This window comes from Prionailurus viverrinus, chromosome A2 (genome assembly GCF_022837055.1).
Source record: "Prionailurus viverrinus isolate Anna chromosome A2, UM_Priviv_1.0, whole genome shotgun sequence".
Classification (NCBI taxonomy): domain Eukaryota; kingdom Metazoa; phylum Chordata; class Mammalia; order Carnivora; family Felidae; genus Prionailurus; species Prionailurus viverrinus.
Genome location: NC_062562.1, coordinates 142,127,387 through 142,144,029, shown reverse-complemented (window position 1 = coordinate 142,144,029; position 16,643 = coordinate 142,127,387). Strand labels below are relative to the sequence as shown.

General features: G+C 36.1%; 1 long non-coding RNA gene across 2 annotated transcripts in view; it reads left to right on the top strand.

Moving 5' to 3' along the window:
* Positions 1-16,643, top strand: part of LOC125148893 (uncharacterized) — a 471,931-nt gene that overhangs the window by 140,846 nt on the left and 314,442 nt on the right. For both annotated transcript variants that reach the window (XR_007145735.1, XR_007145734.1), the window contains exon 3: positions 9,947-10,115. This is a non-coding gene — a long non-coding RNA (uncharacterized LOC125148893). The remainder of the gene's footprint in view (positions 1-9,946; positions 10,116-16,643) is intronic.

Here is a 16,643-nt window from a genome sequence, read left to right as displayed (position 1 = left end):
GACTGTTAAAAACCGAGAACTGAGGGTTGATGGAGGGTGGGAGGGAGGGGAGGGTGGGTGATGGGTATTGAGGAGGGCACCTTTTGGGATGAGCACTGGGTGTTGTATGGAAACCAATTTGTCAATAAATTTCATAAAAAAAAAATAATAATAAAATAAAATAAAACATGAAAAAAAAAAAAAAAGAAGAAATTATCTTAGAATATATAGGGATGCCTGGGTGGCTTAGTCGGTTAAGCGTCTGGCTACAGCTCAGGTCATGATCTTGTGGTTTGTGAGTTTGAGCCCTGTCTCGGGCTCCATGCTGACAGCTCAGAGCCTGGAGCCCACTTCAGATTCTGTGTCTCCCTCTCTCTCTGCCCCTCCTGCGCGCGCGCGCTCTCTCTCTCTCTCTCCCTCTTTCAAAAATAAATAAACATTAAAAAAATAAATTATCTTAAAATATATAGTCAAACTTATGTCAACGTAGGCCAGGAGAATATGGTTCATTCTGAAAAGAGGGCAATTAAGTAAACTTCAGGGTTACAAAATAAATAAATACTTAAATCTCTGGAAAGAACTTAGGAATGTTTTCACTGTGTTCGCAAGTGGTTGATGTTATATAGTCTTTACAACCTGCTAGCACAATTGTAGATACTACTTACAGCAGCAGAGTGCTGCTGGTCAGACAGATGACGGTTGATTAGATTTTTTAAAATTGCACTTTTCATGATAAAACCACCTCAGGGTTTAAGTACAAAAGAAATGACACTTGTGTATATGAGATTGACTCATAGATTAGAGGATGTGAAATATTAATGTTATTTACAACATGCAACACCTGCTGAATATGAATTTACACAAAGTCAGCATAAAATTCCTTCTCTTTGTGAGAGGATTAGAATCAGACAATAAGAGTTTAATGTATCAAAATTAGGAAAATATTTGGTGTTCAACCTGGTTTCCAGGTTGGTTGAGTATGGAGGCTACGAGAAGCAATATGTGGAAAGAACCAAAGGTTCTGGATTTGGAAAAAGTTCTTTCTTCCAATCCTCTCTATGTGGCTGTGTGTCATTGGATGAATTATTTAATATATAGGACTTCTGGTTTCTCTTCAGTAAGATGGGGACAGCCTCAGAAGATGAATGCTGAATGTTTAAGGGAGTTGCAAGTTATAAATGACCCTAATAACTTGTGTTATTATTTTCCAATCATTCCAAGCTAGCTACCATCCAAGTGTTTACTTCGTAGGGAAGAGGCAGGTTGAAATTGGCTCCAACAGTCAAATCACAGTATGGGATGTGGTAATAGGTTGCAGCAAAAAATAAATAAATAAATAAATAAATAAATAAATAAATAAATAAATAAAAAAGAGTATTTACCAGATGCAATCTGGGATCTCTGAAGTTCCCATTTTGCATTTGTATTTGTTCTCACTTCAGCTATACTCCGTCACAGGAGGTATCTGTCTGTGGGAAATCACTTCATCAGCCTAAATCTTTGTTCTGCATGAAGTAAGGTAAAAACAAACAAAAAACCAAACAAACAAACAAAAAAATAGGCTAAAGGATCTCTATTTACTTTGTGTTCTAATGTTTTGCATTGAATAGTACTTTAAAGTGAGGCAGCTTAGATGTTACCCCAATTATACAAAGAAGGAGCTGAACTGTCTTCCAGAAACTTGCTGGCAAGATATTTCTAATGCACAAGATGAAAGGCCAAGGTAGAGACAGAGCCAGTTTCTAGTAGAAATTAGGCTTCACTGCATCACAACACATCACAATCCTTGCATTTTTCCCCCTAGCACCAGTCTCTTTCTCTCCTCTCTCATTTTTAATTTATATATAGAAAAGTTAAGTGAAAGAATTTTGGCTAAATAAGAGAAAATGATACTAAGAAACACTGCATATAAAACAGAGACTAAAAAGATGCTTTTTGGATTTCTCTCAGAATCTTCAAGAAAATTAGAGTCACTGTAAAAAGACCTAACTCCGTTTGGGAGAGACCTATTTACTTAGTGGCATCAAAACACACATTAATGACAAGAGAATGAGGTAGGGTTTGTGCTTTGGCCAATTATGGCCTCTATTAATAGATTTTAGAGGGCAATTTCAGCAGTCATTTTTATGATTTAGTGTGTCAAAATCCATAATTACTCTATAAATAACATTGTAGAAAAAGTCATTATTGGGATCCCTACAAACATCCCTTCTACTTAGGTCTTTCACTTTGCATTCTACTCTCCACTGCTGCTAGAACTCTGTTTCTTAAATAATTTATCTAATCATGTTATTTGCTTTTGTTTAAACATCTCTCTGAACTCCAGAGAGCCTTCAGTATAATAAACACTAAAGCCTCTGGCTTGACATTCAATGCCTCTTCTGACGTGGCCAGAAATTACCCCTTTGACCTTATTTTTGCACATGCACCTTAACTCCAGATACTCACACATGGGACTCTATTCTAGTTATTCATGTCTCACTCTTCAATAAATCTTCCATACCATTTCATGAGACTAAGTTGTTGCAAATGCTGTCTCTGTTTAGAACATTATTCCTCCTCTTACGCCTCCAAATTCTTCTAGGATTAAGAATCAAGTGTAACTTTATGTGTAAACTCTCTCTTGTATCCCATGGGTAGGCAACCTTGCTTCCTCTGAGTTCCAGGAGATAATCTTAACTCTATTATACCATGTGCTACGTTGCATTGCAACGTCATTCCATTTCTGACTTCTCTGTGGACTAGAAGTTCATCTGATACCAGGACTGTTTAACTTATTATTAATTCCACAGCACATGGTATAGTGCTCGTTAAGACCAGCAGATAATCAATAAATGTTTGCCAAAGTAAATCAAGGCTCTAGAAGCTCTATTCTTTGCATTGCAAAAATGGCTTGGATTGATTCCTTTTTCAAAAAAATTCCTTATTTAATTTTACAAATGTTTTAAGAATCTTGATTTCATGTTCTAAGCAGGATATACTAGGTAACAGCAGGCTAGTACTACCCTGTAGCAATGTGAAAAAAGTGGATAAATTACAAAAATCATACTTTTTAAGTTTTGAGAAATCTATGGAATCAATAAGGACTAGATGAAATAAAATCACAGAGGGAAACTCTATACAAATGAGCTTTGAATCACCAGTTCTTTTTTCTTGCAGAGGAATTGCCAATTCTGGTTTGAGCTGAGGGTCAGGGTTGGCCTATGTACAGAACCTTTGCTGGGGAGAGGGAAGACCTTTTGTCATTGTGTAGGTCTGGAGCAACAAATTAGAATCTTGAGAACCTCAAACATAAACAATGAGTAAAAACAATTTAAGTTCGCATGGAATATTTACTAACATCAACCATCTGGTGGGCCATAAAGAATCTTCAGAAATTTGAAAAGACTGGAATAGTTTTGAATTCATTCTCTGATCACAATGCAATAACTAAGAAGTGAGTAATGAGATAACAAGAAAAGCCTCACTGTCTGGATATTAAATAACACATCTCTAAGTCATACGTGAATAATTAAGAAATCAAAATGAGAGGCACCTGGCTGGTTCAGTTGGTAGAGCATGAGACATCTCAGGGCCATGAGTTCAAGCCCCACATTGGGCATAGAGCCTACTTAAAAAATAAAAGAAAAAATAAAGAAATAAGAAAGAAATCAAGATGAGAATTAGTTTGAACTGAATCATAATAAAGATAAAACATATTTAAACTTGCATGATGCAAGTAAAGCATAGTGAAATACATGTTTATAGGGACATGTATATATATTAGAAAAAAGGGGTTAAAATCAAAAAAGCTAAAAAAGAGCAATATATCAATTTTATGAAAAAGAAAAGAAAAGGAAAGAAAAAGAAAAATAAGAGCAGAAACCAGTGGAATAGAATGAGAATAGCAACTGAGATAAAATCTTGTAGAAAAAATTAATAACATTCTGGCAGAATGTTTAACAAAAATAGGGAAAAAGTAAATTACCTTACCAGAAACTTGAAATCCATTATTAAAAACCTTCTCACAAAGAAAGTGCTTTACCAGAGAATTGTTCCAAATATTTAATGAAGAAATTAACATCTAGTTTATGCAATTTCTCCCAGATAATAAAAACAGAGGAAACATTTACCAGCTTTCTTTTCTTTTCTTTTCTTTTCTTTTCTTTTCTTTTCTTTTCTTTTCTTTTCTTTTCTTTTCTTTCTTTTCTTTCTTTCTTTCTTTCTTTCTTTCTTTCTTTCTTTCTTTCTTTCTTAAGGATGCTACTTTCTCTAACTAGTTTGCTAAGAGTCTTATCAAGAATGGATATTTAGAAGGGAACATCCTTAATCTGGTAAAGAATATTTACCAAACCACTACAGCAAACATTATGCTCAATGGTAAAATAGAACCGGGAGTTCTATTCAATGCAATAAGATACAAAAAAGAAATAGAATATATCTGACAAAAACCCATATCTAGAACATGTAAAGAGATCGTAAATATCAATAAGAAAAAGATCATACACTGAAAAACAAATGAGCAAAATGTTGAACATATCTGTAACAAAAAGAGAAATCCAAATAAACATATAGAGACAGGCTCAAGTTTATTATTCAGTTGAGAAATCCAAATTGAAACTATAACACAGTAATTGTACATATATACCAGGAGGCTAAAATCTAAATGAGAGAAAATGCTTAGTGTTGGTGACAGTGTGGATCAGCTGGTATCCTCATATGATGTGGCTGGGAGAATAAATTGGTACACCCTGGAAATCTGTTTGCAGTAATTCCTAAAGCTGAACATAGGTGAACACTTCGACCCAGCAATTCTGTGTGTGTTCACTTAAAGATGTGTGCTAAAATGTTCGTAATCACACTATTTATATTAACTAAGGTTTTAAAACTACAATACTCATCAATAGTGTATTGATATCAGTATGAACCATGTGCAGATTGTTGGTTGTATATGTGAGATAGTTCAAATATTGGTAGCAGTATATTTTTTCAATCTGTCTATTGTGATAAATCAACACAGTGAATACTATATAGCAATGAGAATAAAGATTCATAACCACATGGAACAACATAGATGAAACATATAAACATGAGGTTTAGCCAAAAAAAAAAAAAATAGCCAGACATGAAAGTACATATTGAATAATCCCATTTAAATAAAATTGTTTTTAATTTAAAACTAAAGTATACCATTAGAAGTAAAGATAGTAACTATGTTATTCTTGCTGAGAGAGAGTAATGGAAGGAGATATGAGTGAGGCTTTTTGGGTTGTAGGGTTCTGGTACTGTGTTGGTACTTGATACGCATTCTGTTTGCACAGATATGATCAGTTTGTAAAAACTTATTGAGTGATACAATTATGATTATTTATTTTACTTCAATAAAAATTTTTCAAATTAAATCAAGAAGAAGATGCAAGAAAATATGAAAATTACCATTCATGTAGTATTCTGTATATAATGGCATTAGAAAGTTATGTCATGAATGTATTATGTCATTTAACCTCACAATAACTATAACTATATGAGGTAGGTATTATTATTTCCTATCCACTTTTATAGATGTGGAAATTGAAGGTCAGAGAAGGCGCATAGGAAGCCTCAGGTCTTGAAAATAGTCACATGATCCCTCCCAGCCCTGTTGACTCATTAGATGTGCCAGGACTACCCTGATCCCCACGCAAATTCAGCATAATTCAAGCTAGGACCCTGATACCCATGGCTTTACAGAATGATATCTACTTCTCGTTCAGACCACAGACTCCTGGAGGCTGTCTGAGTGGGGAAAGTGCCAATGAGCAGGACAGGAATCAGCCAACACATCTCCCGGTGGGGGCAATGTACTCTGCTCCTGTAAGATACTCAACAAGTGAAAGATGAGAGTTGAACAGAGCAGAAAGATATATCGGCAGAAAGAATAGGAAGAGGAAAAGTGTGGAGTCTGGGAAGCAGAATCTCTTTCCTGGAGAGTAGAGAGTATGGCTGAAGTCAAGTTGGTGGGGTATTCTGGCTAGAGAGCTGGGGAGTGTGGAATTAGAGTGAGCCTTGAGTGCTACCATGAAGGGTGAGTTTGAGGGGGAGAGGAGTCCACACTCATAAAGTCCTGCTCAGGTTGCCCAGAAAGTGTGGCCATTGGATCCCAAACACTAGTAGAAATTGCCTGCATTGAGATTTGCCTGTTTGAGCCATCAGGGGAGCAGATGCTCAGTGTGTAAGAATCATGAGTGAATCCATCAGAAACACCAGGCTGAACCACTGGGAGGCCTTTGTCTTCATTTGAAGCTTCTCTCTGCATATCTCAGCAGACTGGAGTAGTGTGTCAGTCCATCGGTGGCAGGTGACAGAAAATCCAGCTTAAACCTGCATAAAGGGGTGTTTATGAACTTGGGAAATTGAATGTACAGGCATAGAATTGGCTTCAGGCCTGTGTTAAATAATGTGGGGGTCTTATCTCTCTCAGTCTCCCCACTTAAAAAAAATCAACCACTGACAGGTATTGATCCTGTCTACCATAAACACCCAGTGGGGTTGAGGCCTTTTCAAAACTTTTTCAAAAGATTTTTAATGTTTCCATTTCCATTAAGACATCTTCCAAGGTCTATTTTTGAAATCTGTGAAATGTTGTGCCCAAGAGAAACAAAATGGACTTTAGTATCTGATTAGTTCAACTACTGAGTGAACTTGTCTAGAAGACAGATGGGGAGAAGTGAACATTCCAAGTCCGGTTCTATAAGTTAAGAGTCTCTAAACCATTGGCCCAGGATGTGATGTTCTCTCCTGCTCTAAGACATGCTTCATTGTTTGTCCACAGGGACTTGGAGAGTGATGCTATCAAAGGGCCCCCAGGGAATGCTAATGGCTCCGGAAACTTTGGTACAGTCATTTTGCTATAACACTTGCTTTGAAAACACAAATTTATTCCAGTGTTATTGATATATTGGGGACCAATTTGAGCATAATGCAAATTTCAGATTTTATGTTGGCTTTTGTGCAATTTCATCTGGGTTACACACTAGGTAAGAGCAGAAAACTACAAGCAGCTGAAGTAAGCTATGTTCAAATACAGAAAACCCACATATGCACACATATCATTTCTCAGTTCTCTTTGTGCTATGAGACACAGCCATCCACATCTGCTATTACATTTCCTTTCCAAGTTCAGATAATACTCTTTATGTCACTTCATAAAAATTTACAGGCCGGGAACCCTCCAGTTTCCACAAGTAAACTTCAGATAACTTTCAAAGTAAAGTATCGTATCTATTATGCTACTTATGAATTTCCTAATCATTTAGATTTATTTTTTTTTACGTTTATTTATTTTTGAGACAGAGAGAGACAGAGCATGAATGGGGGAGGGGCAGAGAGAGAGGGAGACACAGAATCAGAAGCAGGCTCCAGGCTCCGAGCCATCAGCCCAGAGCCCGACGTGGGGCTCGAACTCACGGACCACGAGATCGTGACCTGAGCCGAAGTCAGACAGTCAACCGACTGAGCCACCCAGGCGCCCCCTAATCATTTAATATACATGAAAACTGTTACCCCTTTTATAAGACTCCTGTTTTTTCATATATGTGTCACTGGTAAAGTTGGTGAATGTTGTGCTCTTAAATCACCACCCCCCCATAAACCCTGTGGTTTTTATTGTGAGATTTTTGCATAATGTAAGAATTTTCGGGAATGTATATATTGTATTATAGCAAAACTGCACATAAAACTCACTAAAAATCAATCGAGGCTTTTGTGTGAAAAATTTATCTCAAGAAGTTGAAATAAAGTGTGGCTTTGCTTCATATTAGAAATAAAATTAGAAGCTAGAAGTTGCTAGGTATATGGCTCTGAGCTCACATTCACATGTATTCAGGGATTCTTTTACTCTCTGAATATGCTTTTGCCATGTGTAGCACTGCACTTTGCATAAAACATTATAAAGCTTAAAACAATTATTGGCTTTCTACATGTCTTTCCAGTGGACATAGTAATTGTAAATACAGAATTGTGTTAAATACATTGAACTTAAATTAGTCGTCATGTCACTTCTCACAAGACCTTCCCCTTCCCTTTGCTGATGACAGTGTCACAGCCTGTACTGAAGTGTGTTAACACGGATGTTAGTAAGAGGGATTTCGAGCTGCCTGAAATGCAATAATACAAATAAAGAATATGCTCTCATAGGAGCAAAATGATAGTTTTAAGGCAGTGGTGCAAAACTTGACTGCTCTGGGATGGGTAGATATATATTTTTAATTAGGTATTTGAAAAATACTCATTCGGAAGAATGAGTTCTCTAAGAGACAAACTCTTACATGTCATCTGATGAGAATATGATGATGAAGAACAGCATTTTTTAGAACAGGCATTATATAACATTGATTGCCACAAAAGGCTTGTCTTGCAAAAAACATAGTATCTGCACCCAAACTTCCTTAGCATTACACAAACGACAGTAATAATTGGATACAGAGTTGAAAAAAGAGCTTGAGGAGCCCTGGTGTCTTATGCATCTAATTACTGCGATGTCACCAGAGATCTGATAGTGTGGGAAAGAGGGAGGTGGGGAGCACTGATGAGATGGCAGTACCCAAAACAAAGAATAAGATTGTCTCTTTGTGTCTGGATCACTGTCCTCTGAGTCATGAGGGAATCTGCAGTGCACATTAACCCTTTGCCGGGTTGTTCCAAGAGGCAAAGTGAGGCTGCTATGTTAGGCATCATCACTTGATGCTTGAGGTGAATGAGACAAATTATTTTTATCTTGTTTTGTTTTGGTTCAGGTTTTAGTGTTCATGAAAACATATTTTAAATTTCAAACCACTTGATTCAGCTTGCTGAAATTTCTACCTGTTCTTTCTGGATACAAATAGGAATGGTGGGACCAAGTTTTATCTTCTCACTCATCTGGCCAACACAAGAACAGAGTCATACAACTGTGGCAAGCACAGGCGGTTTCGCTCCCCGCAATGTGGCCAGGTTCTAGTTCTCCTAAGAATCCAATAGAGGTTCTCAGAACCACCTTTGGGAACCTTTGGTAGGCTGGCTTTTGTTTCCAGGGGAAAAGAGTCAATTAAACAGGCTTTGAAAAAAATGAGCCCTGTATTAAAGGGATCCAGAAATGCCGTAGAATGCTTTGGTAAATCTCCATGGGGATGAAAGAATAGGGTTCTACAGAGTCTCCTCATGTTGCACTATGCAGCTTTGAATTGGCTGCTGAGGTATGCCAACAGAGAGGCAGGTCTGATTTTCCTCCCTGCCCCTAGCAAACCTTAAAAGGTTGGAACTTGAAAAGGTTGGAAGTGAGATTAATATGGGGAGACCTAAGTAGAGTTTCCAAATTACCTCTTTACTCATACATCATTCATACATTATTTATTAACTCTTCTGTGTGCTGAGAGCTGGGATAAGCATGGGAGAGCAAAGGCAAGAATGATGTAGATCCTGTTCTAGTGGAGGATGACAGGCAGGAAAGCAAGTAAAGGCCATAAAGTGTTATGGGGACTCTGAAGAAGACAGTGGTGGAGAGAGTAGTCAAGTTTACCTAGAACATGGGTCATTAAACATTTTTGTTCTTTGAACACATTTGGCCATGAGCGAGATTTAATTCCTCATGCTTCCAATTTCAAGCAAATGCTCAACACAATATATATTGAATGTGAAAGTATTTATACCATAAGTTAAATTACAGAGCTACAGTTACTGCTAGTCTGTGAATATATGAAAAGGAAATTAATTATAATCAAAGTTCTGAGTTACTCTGAAAATACCAAGAAGAAGAGGAAAAAAATCCCAGAACACCAGTTATTGCCTTAGCTTTGCAACTAACTAGTTGTGTGATCTTGCCAAATCACTTAATTTTGGCCTCAGTTTCCTTACACATAAAATGAGAAATTCCCCTATTCTAGATTGTAATGATTACAGAAAAACTCAAAGGCTAAAAATAGAAAAAATCAAGAGTGTAGATTCTTAATAGTATTTTTCCATGTATAAACAGACTTTAAAGAGCAACTGAATGATTTTGGACCTCTGCTGAAATTCAAACCAAATTAGAAGCCAGACGGTTGTTACCCATAATCCCCACATGAGATGAATCCCAGGAAGCCCATCTGCTTGAATTCCCCATTTCCACATGGAAGTTAGGATCTCCAGCTATTCATAATCTGGTGAGTCATTTCATCTTTTTTCTTTTCTCATGTGTGCCAAAGAAAATTTCTGCTGAGGAATATAAGGAATCTAAATTCTGACTGGTGTCTATGGAGCATATAGTAAATGGTCCTTATCATGAATATCTGTAGAAAACTCAGAAGGGTAGAACATAATATTGTGCATGTTATAAACTAAATTCTATTCTCAACTATAGCTACTCAGGACTTCTAATCCTGACTGTTAAAATCAACTTCCCATTTCTAGTCTCCTCCCCTGTCCCATCCCATCCATGCACTACCAGATTAATCTTTCAAAGTAGCTCTGTCCAATAGAATGAACCATAATAATGGAAATGTTATATGTCTATCTTTCCTGTTCAATACAGAAGTTACCAGGTATCGAACCTTGTTGAGAAGTTGAAATATGGCTAATGCAATTGAGAGCTGAAGTTTTCATTTTATTTAATTTTGATTAAGTTAAATTTGAACTTAGGTAACTGCATGTGCTGCTGGCTTCAGCACCGAATATTACAGTTCTCAAGCACGTCCTTGACCATGTCCCCTCTCTGCTCAAAACATTTAAATAGCTTTGCTCTGCCTAAAATGTACCGTTAAAATACCTTAAACTAGTATTCAAGAAATTCCGTGAACTATTCTCAAACTTCACTTTTCATACAAAATCAGTATTTCATTCAAAGGGAAATATTTACTGTTCTCAAACTTGTCTCCTGTTTTCTAGCAGCCTCATTTATTCCTGTAGTTTTTTGAATGAGAATGACCATTTAATTATATTTATTTAGTTATATCTGATATTGAAATATCCTCACTTAAATTTTCCCACCTCTATAAGGTGTTATCTCATTTACAGCAATCAATGACTTGTGCTCATGAAATCCCATAACCCTTTCTTAAGACATTTAGTACGTTGTACTGTACATCTTCACTGTTTATGTATATATGTTAAGTCCACTACTTGATTGTAATCTTTCTGAGACTGTTGTCCATGTCTAATTTAACTTTCTGTATGTCCTGGCTCTTCTCACAAGGAAATACAAACTAAGCATTAAGCAGACACCAACAGCATTGTATTGAAACCCTAGTCACTTGAATTACTACCTGTGTAATTGATTAGCACAATGCCAAGCACATAGCAAGTGCTCAGCAAATGCTAGCTAATTTGTAAGTGCTAATGATACAAGTTCAGGATTTTCATAGGTGGACTGTCGTAAATACTTTTGAAACACAATCAAAAGGCCATATTGTTTTACTGAAAGAAGATGAGCCAATATTCTCCAAGACCGTTACAGAAAGAAACTTGTTCTCTCTCACTGCAGGAATTCTTGATCTATATTCACCTCTCTCTCCATTGATGAAAAATGGAGTTTGGGGCAGAATGTCAAAAAAGAAGCCTTGAAAGTTAGTCCCAGGCAGGACCAACAGCAGGTCTTCCTGAAAGCTATTTCTTGGTAAAGACAGCCCCACATCCGCAAAGCAGGTGGTTTCCTGCCCTCCTGCCATCTACTGTGTTCCCATGCCAGAACCCACTGTTTGCAGCACCAGGCTTGAATGGCTTATTTTCTTTGGTCCTGGGCTTGAAAGGAATTATAAAGATACGTAGGTGAAAATGGAAGAGCACAGATTGAAAGGGAAGCCTCCCTTTTCACATTTGAGGGAATTCTTTGTCCTCTGTTTTTGAATACTGATCTTCAGGTTGATTATTTAGGCTGATTTTTTGCCCCCAGTGATTGAAATCAAATGCTTTCCAAACTACATGTAGAGAATTTTAAATATTTTGCTCAAAGATATAAAATTCTGCTAAAATATTGGTGATTATGTTTAAATTACCAAATTCCTGACTTTAAAATATTTATGAGAAAATGGCATTATTTTTATTTGCAAAACTCATGTGAACTAACTTCTAACCCACTTTAAGCTGGTGACAGTGGCTGATCTTTAATGAACTCATATATAAATCATCTGGGCTTGAATTCTAGTTTGCTCTTACTCACTATATGGATGATTTTCTTACCGGTTACAGTTAACTCCTCCTAGGTTTGAATGTGAGCTGGTCCACTTAAAAACTTTCCAGTCTCTCACAAGTTACTTGACTTCTCTGAGCCTACGTTTCCTCATTACGAAATATGCTATAAAATTATGATAATTCTCACCTCATAAGAACATGGTTAAATTTGAATTGAATGATATAATAAAGCATTTTGCATTGTACCTGGCATGTAAAAGATAGTGTATTTAACTACCTTCCCTGTGTGGTTTGTACTAAAATAAATTTAAGGAATAAATTTTTAAGGAACACGTCCTTCTCTTACTGGACTATTTATAACCCCTCCATATAACCTTGACTATAGTATTAGTTAATCTTTTATTTGGAAATAATTTCTAGCTTACTGAAAAGTTGCAATATTAGTACAAAGAATTCCCATATGCCTTTTGCCCAGAATCACTAATTTTTAAAATATTTTGCTCCATTTGCTTTATTATATGTGCTCTCTCCCTGTAATACATACCCATATGTATATTATGTGTATGTACATATGTGCATATAGTATTATATTGAATAATTAGAGTAGATATTTCAGTGTATATTTTCAAAGAACAAGGACATTCTTTAAGATAACTACAGAGCAGTTATTAACCTCAGAAAATTTGACACTGGTACATTTACCTAATCTACAATCCATACTCCCGTTTTGTCAACTGATCTAATTATATCTCTATAGTACTTTTTTCCATTTGGTACAGGATCTCATCCAAGCTCACGTACTGCATTTAGTTGTCATGCCTCATTAGTCTCCTTTAATCTGAAAACCTTCCTCAGCCTTTTGTCATTTCTTGTAACGTAATGTAGGTGAAAACCTTCTTACAGCGATTTGAACCTAGAATTGAACTCTGTGGGAGGCAGGAGGCGGGTACTTAGATGGTTCTCAATGATTCCTAGTATCTGTGCCCTGTTGTGGCACAAACATGGACTTTGTGACTTGCTTTTGACAAACAGAATATGACTAAAGTGATAAGCTGTCACTCCCAAGATTAGGTTACACACATCCAACTGGCTTCATAAATATGCCAATTCTCAGTATAAAGACATTTGAGATTTAGTTTTGTCCTCCTAAAATATCCAAGGCCCAAATAGCAGTAAAACATTCTCTGAAAATTTCTAAAACCTTCATATCAACTCATCTTAGTTTTAGAATCATGTTAGGTCTTTTCTGCTTTACCATTGTATGTGGCCGATTCTCATCTCAGCTCTTGACTATTAAATAGTAAATTTTATATATATATATATATATATATATATATGCATATATATATATAACTACCAAACTGAAACTCATGATTATAAAACAGTTCTTCCCCTTTACAAGGTTCTGTCAATGGTATAAAAGTTTTTTTGAGAAGCTGGAATTCATCTTTCTCCATATATCTAGTCAATTCTCAATTCCTGTTAATATGCTATCAAAATTCTTTTTTTTTCCGAAACTCTTTTTGAAATGTCTGCATAATGATCCTTTTCTCTATATTTTTGCTGGGCTCTTAGGCTTGGCTTTTACAACCACATGTTCAGCTGCCCGCAATAGCAGAAGTTTTTTTTCCATTCTTGTTATTTATTATTAGTGAAAATATGTGACTATCTTTTATAAACACAAAACTTTAAAACTTTGTAAAAACTCCATGCTTTCAGATATTCCATAATCTGTTTATCCAACATACTATCTGTATATTAAAAACAGAACACCTCAGAACACCCAGAGTGAAGTTTCCCCCTCAGAAAGTGATGGGAGGGCTTAGAGCAGCAGCTTGTAAACTTTTTAGTTTCATGGCCCTGATAACATCTTACAAATTACTGAGTATCTCATAGAGCTTTTGTTTAGATTTGTTATAGATATCAATATTTACTGTATTAGAAATTACACTGAGAAAATTTTGAAATAATATTAAACTCATTACATATTAACATAAGTAACATACTTTTAATGAAGAATAGTAACTATGTTTTCCAAGAACAAAATTATTGGTGGGAAGAATTGTGTTATTTTACTTTTAATTTCATTAATATATGGCTTATTAGATGCTGGTTAGAGTTTTATGCTGTTTTTCTTGAAGAATAAAAAAGAAATCCAGCCATCTGCAGACATGATATTGGAAAGAGAAGTACATTAACTGTCCTTTCAGATAATTCCTCTTTAAAACTATAGCAAAACTCAGTAGGTGACAGTTTCTTAAAGGTTAATTGCAATGTGGATTTGAAGCCCTACTTTTTAATCCACTTTTTATACTCTGTCAATAAACTTTTCTTACTCTATTACTTTTAAATCTATTGGCTTCTTTTGCACTTAAAATGGATCTTTTACCCATGCATGCATGATTTTATAACATCACTCATCGGTCACTTGAAAAAATTGGCTCACTGAGTTTTGCAGACCTTCTAAGCATTAAAACATTTCATAAACATCAGAAAACACATTTCTTAATATCCCCACTAATCTTCATAGAAAAAATCCAACACTGAGAAGCCGTTAAGCAGCACATAAATGTTTTTTAAATTTTAGTTTTTGCTTGGAAGTTTTAATTGTATCACTGGCAACAAATACTGTTGGTTGTTTTCTTTAAAGTGACAGGCTCACTTCATTCATTTTTGAGAAAATGTCTGCCAAATACTCACCTCTTTTCCAACCAGTATTATTGAGATACAATTCACATACGATAAAAGTTACCAATTTAAAATTTTTAAAGGATTTTTTGGCCACCATTAGTGTTTTTGTACAAAAATTTTTAAAGTTTATTTATTTATTTTGAGAGAGACAGAGACAGCACAAGTGGGGATGGGGCAGAGAGAGAGACAGAGAATCCCAAGCAGGCTCTGTGCTGGCAAGACCCCAATGGCTCGAAACCATGAGATCGTGACCTGAGCCGAAACCTGAGCCAAAACCAGTCAGACGCCTAACTGCCTGAGCCACCCAGGCTCCCCAATCAATTTAAATTTTAAAATTCAGTGGTTTGCAATACATTCATAGAAGTGAGCAACTACCACTACCGTAAATTTTGGACCATTTCATCAGTCCCTCCCCATTTCAGCACAAATCCTAGATAATCACTAATCTAATTTCTGTCTCTATGAATTTATCTATTCTGAACATTTCATATAAATGGAATCATATAATATGTTGTCTTTTGTAACTGGCTTCTTTCATGGAGCATGATGTTTTCAAGATTCATCAATGTTGTAATATATCCAGTATGTCCTTGAAAAATTTTTTTAATGTTTATTTTTGAGAGAGCCTGAGCAGGGGAGGGGCAGAGTGAGTGAGAGGGACACACAGAATCTGAAGCAGGATCCAGGCTCTGACCTGTCAGCACAGAGCCGGATGTGGGGCTGGAAACCATGGACTGCGAGATCACGACCTGACCCCAACTTGGACTTTCAGCCGACTGAGCCACCCAGGCACCCCTCCAGTATGTCATTTTTTATGGCTGAATAATACTTCATTGTATGGATATTTCATATTTTGTTTATCCATCAATTGAAAGACAATTGGTTGTTTCCACTTTGGGCTACTATGAATAATGCTGCTTTGAACATTCTTGTACATTTTTGTGTGCGCAGACAGACATTTTCAATTATCTTGGGCACACAACTAGGAATGGAAGGCTGAATGTTATACCAATTGAATATTTAAAATATGAGGGACTGGGGCGCCTGGGTGGCTCAGTCGGTTAAGCGTCCGACTTCAACTCAGGTCATGATCTCACGGTCCGTGAGTTCGAGCCCCGCGTCGGGCTCTGGGCTGATGGCTCAGAGCCTGGAGCCTCCTTCAGATTCTGTGTCCCCCTCTCTCTCTGCCCCTCCCCTGTTCATGCTCTGTCTCTCTCTGTCTCAAAAATAAATAAACGTTAAAAAAATTTTTTTTTTAATTAAAAAAATAAAAGGGCCCATCCCTTTAAAAAAATAAAATATGAGGGACTGTCCAGGTGTTTTCCGCAGTGTCTGTGCCATTTAACATTCTATTCCCAAAGTAAGAAGGTTCAATTTCCTTGCCAACAGTTGTTATTGCCTATCTTTTATTGTAGCTATTATAGTATGTGTGAAGTGAGATCCCATTGTAGTTTTGGTCTGAATTTCCCTAATGGACACTATTGGCATCTACATATCTTCTTTTGAGATATGTCTAATCAGAAGCTTTGCCCTTTTTAAAAATGGGGTGGTTGTCTTTTTGTTGTTTAGTTTTAAGAATTCTTTATATACTCTGGGTACTACATCCTTTTTAGATACATGATTTGCAAATATTTACTCCATTCTGTGAGCTCTCTTTTCACTTTTTTATATGATATCCTCTAAAGCACAACTTTTTTTTTTTTCTAATTTTAATGAAGCTTGGTTTATCTACTTTTTCTTTTGTTAGTTGTGCTTTCGGTGTCATATCTAAGAAACCTTTCCTAACCTATGGTCACAAAGATATACTGCTATAGTTTATTTCAAGTATATTTCAGCTTTAGCTTTTACATTTAAACATATGAACCATTTCAAGC